This window comes from Crassostrea angulata, chromosome 5, assembly GCF_025612915.1.
Source record: "Crassostrea angulata isolate pt1a10 chromosome 5, ASM2561291v2, whole genome shotgun sequence".
Taxonomy (NCBI): Eukaryota; Metazoa; Mollusca; class Bivalvia; order Ostreida; family Ostreidae; genus Magallana; species Magallana angulata.
The window spans coordinates 5,998,409-6,007,621 of NC_069115.1; the positions used below are offsets into that span (position 1 = coordinate 5,998,409).

General features: G+C 30.7%; 1 long non-coding RNA gene across 1 annotated transcript; it reads left to right on the plus strand.

Moving 5' to 3' along the window:
* Positions 1-952: 952 nt before the first annotated feature.
* Positions 953-4,323, plus strand: LOC128185845 (uncharacterized). Its single transcript, XR_008243847.1, has 4 exons — positions 953-1,250; positions 2,034-2,119; positions 3,089-3,184; positions 3,915-4,323. It is a non-coding gene; the product is annotated as an uncharacterized LOC128185845 (long non-coding RNA).
* Positions 4,324-9,213: the final 4,890 nt, after the last annotated feature.

Consider the following 9,213-nt stretch of genomic DNA (forward strand, 5'->3'; position numbering starts at 1 on the left):
GCGTTTTTTAAATGTAGCATAAATCAACATATGTAGTTAAAAATAAATGATAAAAAAAAACTCGAGAATGGAGAGGGGGGGGGGGAGCAATGATTAAACACACAAGTTTCAAATTTAATCAATGTTGATTATAATTTGTCCCAAGTTATTGCTTCCATCACTTTTTGATGATTTTTTATAAAAATACACCTACACTCAATTAGAAGTACAGTTGAAATCGATGAAATGGAAAATATATCCAAGATATCTCCATTCATTTTTCACTCATAAAAGTTCACAGGAAGGTAAATAAATTTCTTACGGAAATTTATAATAGGAAATGTCTACATCTTTTCACCATCTGGAAATCACTTGGAATATATACCTTGCACAATTTTTCAACGTTATCCAGGCTATTTCATGGCTGGTGCAATGAAAAATCCCCATAGACTATTTTGAGTTGTATTTTGAGATCTGAAGGGGCAAAAGCCAAAGGGGTGTTTCAAAACAGATAATCTGAAGATATTTCATATCTATTTTGAGGATGAACATAATTTGAGCACATAGGTATTTATGATTATCAGAATATCAAGAAAAAGTGAAAGAAGAAAAAACTCGGGACAGAGTGTAGCTATTAACCAAGAATTGCTACCCATTATAGTCACAATCTGTGACCTATTGATTAAGAGTCGGCTTGGGTATACGAGTCGGTTTGGGTATGACTTGACTTGATTCCCCTTTGAGGACTAGAATAACTCTTCAATGCCTGTATTTTGATTTATTTTCACTATTTTGATGAATAGGACCAGCATCGTGGCCTCTTTTCAAGTTGAGAAAGATTGAGTTTCAGCAGGAAAAAATCTTGGAGGGGCAGAAGGAAATCATCGCTAAATACTCTCTGAAAGTAATCCATCGCAAAAGAAAGGAAATAAGAAAGTTAAAATATGTGTTCCCAGCGAAGTACATGTAAGTATATTTGATGTCAATAAAATATAGGGATGGGACAATACACCAGTGCATCACAGTATATACCTTGACGATATTTGGATTGATACATTTACCATTAATACAGCGATACCGTAGCGAACTTTTTTTTTATTTTCCAAAAATATCCGAGCTTCATATATCAGCTATTTTAAGTCTGTGCGCCTATTATATGAAAGTACAAAAATGGCAGAAAACCTCGTAAAGTTGTCAAATCGAAGCTAAATCTGGAGTGTGGAAAACTTTCGGATTACTTGTTTATGAAAAGTAGTGAATACAAAACGAAAGTAATTTGTAAATTGTTCAACGTTCATTTTAAATATAATGAAATCACTTTGGACATGTGGTAATACATAGACAGATTCAATTAATTTTAAGCCCTTATTCATGTTTTCATTAAGTTGCAATGTATCGTGATATGTATCATATCGCATCTCATGTATCGTGATTTGTACCAAATCTGCTAAGTAAAGTATCGTCCCAGCCCTGAAAAAATTCATAACTGAATTGAAGCTGCAGATTTTTTTTTCAATGACTAATCTATTGTAGCTTTTTGTTTAAATGTTTTTTGAATTAGGTTTTGCTGGAATCTTGTTTGGGGGTGGGGGGGGGGCTAAGAACTAGTGGATTGTGTGGTATATTCTCTGACAAAAAACAGGAATTAAAACAGTAGGCTTCATCTGAACACAACATTTTATAAAGCTTTGGCCTTTGGCTAAAATAAATAAAAGAATTGGGTGATAAAGCCTTTCATTTTTGTTGTACACCTGATTTCCACACCTAAAACTCATGATGTTCTGTATACCTTACTGATTTTTTTTTTTTGGCATGTTTGAATGTAATATTGCTGAGACATAACATACATATATTTGATAAGCATAAATGTTGTGACTGGCTTGTATATTAATATATATTCAATCATTTGTACACATCTAAAATTTTTGTTAATTGTATTATACAGGCTTATACTGTAATGTACATGTGGAGCGTATTGAGAGGAGTTATCTCAATATCAGCAACTATATAATTGTATGGCCTTGGTATGATATTTTGTAAATGCATACTTTCAGATTGCTGTGCATGATGGATACTCCCATGGAATTACCCTAGGATTGTAGTGAAAAATGAAATCTGATGATGGAAACCAAATATTGAAGTAAAACTTTTTAAAGAATTAATAACTTAGACCACACCAATAAAAAATTTTGTTTGCAGGGTTCGACACTAACCTTAGTCCGTTAGTCACAGACTAATAGATTTTCATACGGATGAATAAAATTTCTGTCTAGTCTGTCCGGTCAAACTAATAAAAAGTTTTGCTTAAAAAATGTGTAAATTAACAAAGTGTGATTGTCGACATTTTAATGGAAAACCCTGACTGTATTTTTATTATCTAGCATATGATACATCGCAGTGATTATAGAGTTACCGAGCGAAAACAAAAGAGGTATTGCAGGATATTATGGGTGACTTGATTATTTCTTTGCCGTAAGGTAATGTCCGAGAAAATTAATAGGTTACAAGCGCACGTGTTCACAACAACAGCTTCGAAAGGGACGCTTATGTGTTTTAAAAAAATAAAGGTGAAACGAATCTCCTGCGAGTTGTTTAATTTAAATGAATTGTTTTACGTTAAATAATTTGTGATATATTGCTTATTATTTTAAACAGATTTTTAAAGAACTTAGACAATGAAAAGAACAAGGTAGCTCATAGCCTGGATCTAATTTGCATAGATCTATTTATAACATCTGTAATGGCGGCATACACCTAGTACACAGAGATAGTGAATACGCAGCTCATTGCTGCATAGCACAATACAACTAAACATGTGCAACACCTGTAAGAAAAACATTATAGTGTATATTATGCACCCCTTTCTTACAAATGCTATTTAAAAACTCCATACTATATATAAGGCAAATACGGTAATGCTTTCTTATTTATTTCTGACGGGCACATAAAATTGCCTGCGGACTAGTTAAAATGAACAGGCACTAGTCCGGCTGGACTAATGGATAAAACAGATAGTGTCGAACCCTGTGTTTGTCAGATCCCGCACTTTTGTATTTAAATAAAACTTTAGAAATAATAATATAATTTTTGTTGCAATGTTATATTTTAGATGCAATAAACAGATATTTCCTGTCTATGCAAGATAAAGGAAGGAGAGAGTCGATTCTTTCAAGAAAGGAATGGATCTGTATCAAAGGAAACAAGGGTATGCCCAATTATATGCACTGCATGTTTTGAGAGTCTAGACCATACATATGTTCAAATGTCCCCGTTTACAACTGCCAAAATCATGAACTTGTATTGAAGTTCTAATTTATGCTGTATTATATACAGTGACTGTTCCATGATTTAACTTACCTTTTGATATTAATAAGGAGTTTTGATGTATAAATCGCATTTGCAGATAAGGCAAGAATTAACAGAAATGTAAATACTTGTTATTATGCCCCCTTCAGACAAGGGAGGGAATACTACATTGCTGTTGTAGATCGGCCGGTCCACCAACAATTTCCTTTAACGCAGAGGTTGCTCCTATTGATATGAAATTTGACACACAGATTCATCATAATAATATTTTGGTCAAGTTTGATTTAGAGTCTAATTGAGCAATTTTTGACTTGGATATGGGAAATTCCCAATTATTTTTTGTTTTTTCGTTCATTTCTTTGTATCTCCAAGGAAGAAGGGGACAATTGTGTTTCACAAATATCTCTTGTTTTTTGAAATATAAAGTCTCATAACTGCAATGGTGTGTGCAGACAAATTTTCATGATGCACAAACGCCTGTTACTCCTCTTTCAAAAAACAATGATTTAATGCTTAAATAAATTGTCTGAGGAGTTTAAAAGAAAAGCCTGAACATTTTACAATGTTGGCTTTTTAAAGACAATATGTGTGTATAAACACGTGTATTTATGTGTGTATATATGTTGTAGAAAATGGAAGTTATACTATAGACAGGCTGTCAGGCTGTATTTAAACAAAAGACCTCCTGGGATGAGGAGAAAAAGAAACAAGTAGAACCTGTATTTCTTGTCGAGTACTTGATGATGTCATCAGAATATGAAAATGATTGGGAAGATGACACAATATATGAAATCACATCTCTAAAGTGGTGCTCTGACGAATGTTTAATTGGACACCAAAAGTTCTGCTCTGAAATCCAAATGTTCAAAAAGGCAAAGTATAAGACGTATAAGGACCAACAAAGAATCATCTAGAGACAAACCAGAAAATATATCAAATGAACAGAAATGGGCCATTTGAGATTTTTAAAAGAGTTGCTACTGTCATGTATAATTAGCTCACCTGAGCTGAAAGTTATTATATGGTTTTACTGATATGCAAGCATTGTGACATATACATTGTTGATTGTATAAAATTGTTAACTCCGTCCCATGGGCAATTTTTGTTTCTCGCAAGAGGTTCATATTTTGATGTAGGTTTATTATCCATGTATAAAGAGTTGTTTAACACTTCTTGAGAACTGCAAAGCTCAATATGTGATATGACTGTAAAATCATTGCAAAAAAGCTTGATGTATTGTTGTAGTATGATGAACCTAAAAATATGCTGGGTATTTTTTTAAATACAGGATCTGATATTACTTGTTCAACTCATACTGTTATATTAAAGAATATTCATTGTGTATTTTTTTATTGTTGAATTTTTTTTATGCTGATCAATTACAGATTAAATTTGGCCATTATGATTTTCAATTTTTGTCATATTGGCATGTAACCAAGTCATACTTTTTTTATCTCAATTTATTTACAAATATGTTTAAGTTTATTTCCAGTAATTAGTGCATACATCTTTATAGCATAATAGAACTGAAGACAATAGGAAGTTATTTATTTTTAAAGGGAGCTCTGTTGGCAATAAGTTGCAGATCTTGATACCCAAGTAAGAGAAAGGTGGTGTCTCTGACCGATCCTTTTGCTCTTGCTTGTGGGCGAGTGAGGCTTCCCTGTCAGTTTCTTACAGATGCAAGAAATAAACAAGACTTGATAAGACATTTCTGAGCAAAATATTGGGGAAACTGTTTTCTTTTTATGATAAGTAAGATTGAGTTGAATATTTATAGTGTCATAACTATATTTTACATTCTGTACATGCATATGCCAGGTCTTATTTCAGACCTTAATAGGATAGACTAGAAGAATTTTTATTGCAAGTGAATTTTAAGCAGGAGACAATGAACAAGTATTTTGAAAGGGCTTTGCTGGCAGTAAGTTGCAGATCTTGATACCCAAGTAAGAGAAAGGTGGTGTCTCGGACCGATCCTTTTGCTCTTGCTTGTGGGCGAGTGAGGCTTCCCTGTCAGTTTCTTACAGGTGCAAGAAATAAACAAGACTTGATAAGACATTTCTGAGTAAAATATTGGGGAAACTGTTTTCTTTTTATGATAAGTAAGATTGAGTTGAATTTTTATAGTGTCAAAACTTTTTTAAATTTTGTACATGCATATGCTTGATCTTATTCCAGACCTTATTAGGATAGACTAGAAGTATTTTATTGAATTTCCATGATTTAAATTTACCATTTCGCCAAATTTTGATAATCAAATACGGTATTGTTTGCATTGGAAGTTTGTGTAAATTAAAATTACTTTATATATGTTCCAAAATGTTAACTGAATAGTCTGGTCATTAGAATATGTATTTTTCTTTTCTGTATAATAAATTTTCAATATTATAATGTAAAACCTAAGGAATTTTTTTTAAAATCACATGAAGTGTTTAAAATTAGAGATTAGAGATGCACATTTACATCCTATTATTGAACAATTTGTTCATTCAATTTAGTATAATTTGGTATTTGTATGCATCATATATATAAATATATAGGGGTTTTCAACGCTATTCATATAATATGATTGTTAATATATATCTTCTCTGAAGTGGTTTTCATGGAAACTCTTATCTATTTGCAGTTATGAACTATAGAGTATGTATGTAGTATGTATGTTTCTATGAAAACATGCTTTTTTCAAAATACATGTACTAGGAAAGAGAATTTGTGTGTTAATAAAGTAAATAAGCAAAAAAAATTGATTACTTCAGTATTGTCAACTTTTCTTTATCCACATGCATTATATAGAAAAACTGACTTTGTCTTGTAATTTATGTTGTATATGAATATACGCAAGTTAAAATAGAATTTATTTGCAGACCATGCAGCAATTTTTATGGCTCTGTTTCAGTTGTGTTTTTATTTCCTACTAGTCCATATAGATTCCATTATTTCCATTTAATGTGTATTAGCCTGCATTTGCTTAAGTCAAATGTGCATTTCACAATTCCAAATTTGGACATTTTACCTAAGTAATTTTTAAGAACTATATCAGAAATTGTAATGGCATCCATTCCATATGTATCTGATCATGACGTATATATTGTAATTTTCTAAATTGTGACTTTTATGCTTAAAACTTTGAAATGTTTTGCTCTGTAAGAATACATGTATTTTTTTTTTTTACATCTTTGAGACTTTAACATGCAATAAAATCGAATCTTAAGTGGACTTGTGTGTGATTTAATTTTCAAAAATGATAGCAAAAACAATTTTAAAAAAAACAACTTGATGTTTGAAGTTATATAAAGATGTATGCGGTGGTATAATTATTTAATTAAACGAAAATAATAATGACTTAAAATATATACAATTCCAGTTTATATTGGCAGGTTTAATCAAAATATTATCGTCGCATAAACAAGAGGTATAATGTAAGTCGATAAAATGTTTATTTGAATGTTTTAGGAAGTTTAAGATATCCGTATATAATTTAATTTTTGACAGTTTTATAATGTAAAATGTAAATTAAACGAGAACAAATAATGAATTAAAATTCAACATTAAATTTTATTAACCAAACAAATTTAATATATCCATTAAACTTAATTTTTTTAGCATCTTTAATGAAAATTATACGTTTTATATACAAGAGGTATAATGTTAGTTTACGGAACACTTAAATCTGTATGTATGAGTAAGTTTACAATTTTTCTGACATTATTAAATTTGTTCTTTTACGGAATCCAGTAAACTCATATTAAATGCTAATTATTTTTAAACGTTTTCGGGCACACAATATGTAATACTACATACTTAAATTTTAAATAATCGTAACGTTTAAATTGCATTTAAGGTGAAATTAAACGCGACTTTTCGTGCAGTGTTTAGGAAGCAATAATGTTCATCTCACATTTATTTAACAATATATTGTAATTATTTTATCATGTGTTCTGTATTAAGGGGTTTTAATGGGTTTTAAAGAGCCAGAAGTACAAAACTTTGATTACATACCTCAAACAGAACAAATATTTTAAAAAGCATCATTTTGAAAATCAATACAGAATAAAATGCTGAGAATGATGACCCTAACAAAATTCAACCACCATTTTTTTTGTTGCCCCGATAAGGAGATAAAGGGTCAAATATCAAAGTCAAGGTCATATTACCTTCAAAAAATCGCACGGAAGACCTCCTCGTTGCTCGCAACGAGATCGTGTCTAGTTAAGGTCTTCCGTTTCCAACAGAAGACCTTATTGTTTTTGCTTTGTTTCTTTTTCCCTATTATTAGGGTCTTCCGTCTTCAGCGGAAGACCCTTCTATTATTGTAATGTTTCTTTTTCAGGTTTTTTTTTATTCCTTTTTTTTTTCTTTACAATTTTTTGTGCAGAAGATTTCTCGGAGATGGGTGGTCCGATTTTTGTCAAATTTTCAGCATCGATGTATTATTATCTAAAGCTGATACGCTTTTTTTTGTTTTGTAAAAATCACTTCCGGTTTGGACTAATCCGCCATTTTGTCATTTTTTAAAAAGTTCTTGTCCACACATTTTCTCCAAAACAAGCAAAGATAGGAAGCTGAAATTTTCAGAAATGATAGATGACATGAACATCTCGCCTCACGAGGGAAATCATTGTCCGGAAATTCCGAGTACGGAAGCTAGCTGGGGTCAAAATATAGGACACGTTTTTGACGAATTCTCCTTGTCCACACATTTCCTCAAAAACGAGCAAAGTTAAGAAGCTGAAAATTTCAGAAATGATAGATGACATGAACAACTAGCCTCACGAGGAAAATCATTGTCCGGAAATTCCGAGTACGGAAGCTAGCTCGGGTCAAAATATAGGACACGTTTTTGACGAATTCTCCTTGTCCACACATTTCCTCAAAAACGAGCAAAGTTAAGAAGCTGAAATTTTCAGAAATGATAGATGACATGAACAACTAGCCTCACGAGGAAAATCATTGTTCGGAAATTCCGAGTAGGGAAGCTAAATTTTAAAACTCATATTAAATGTGTTATAATGACCTCAGAGTAATTTGAAAACATAATATCAAAGATGCACTTTAATTCTGCGTCTAAATAAATCTTTTTCAAATTGATGAGATAAAATTTAAATTTTTTTGAAAATTTTAAATTTAATTAAATCGTAATAAAATGACCTCAGGCTAATTTTAAAACAGAATATCTAAGTTGCGCTTACAATTTTGTGTCCAATGAAATCTTTTTCGAATAAATTGGATGAAATTTAATTTTTTTAAAAATTAAAAATTTAATTAAATCGTGTTAAAATGATTTCAGACTAATTTTAAAACATGATATCCAATTTGCGCTTACAATTCTGCGTCTGATGACATCTTTCTCGAAATGATTGGATAAATTTTAAATTTTTTAAAAAAATTAAATCTAATTAAATCTTCATAAATCGACCTCAGACTAATTTTGGAATGTAATATTTAAGTTGCGCTTACAATTCTGCGTCTAATGACTTCTTTCTCGAATTGATTGGATGATTTTTAAATTTTTTGAAAGTTTTAAATTTAACTAAATCGTGTTTAAATGATCTCAGACTAATTTTAAAACATTATATCTAGGTTACGCTTACAATTCTGCGTGCGATTACAATCCTCCCGAATTGATTGGATGAATTTTAAATTTTTAAATTTTTTAAAACTTATTTAAATCGTATTAAAATGACCTCAGACTTATTTTCAAACATGATATTTAAGTTGCGCTTACAATTCTGTGTCTGATGACATCTTTTTCAAATTGATCGAATGAATTTTAAATTTTTTACAAATGTTAAACTCATTTAAATAGCATTAAAATGACCTCAGACTAATTTTAAAACATGATATCTAAATTGTGCTTACAATTTTGCGTCTAATGACATCTTTTTCGAATTGATTGGATGAATTTTAAATTTTTTGAAAATTTTA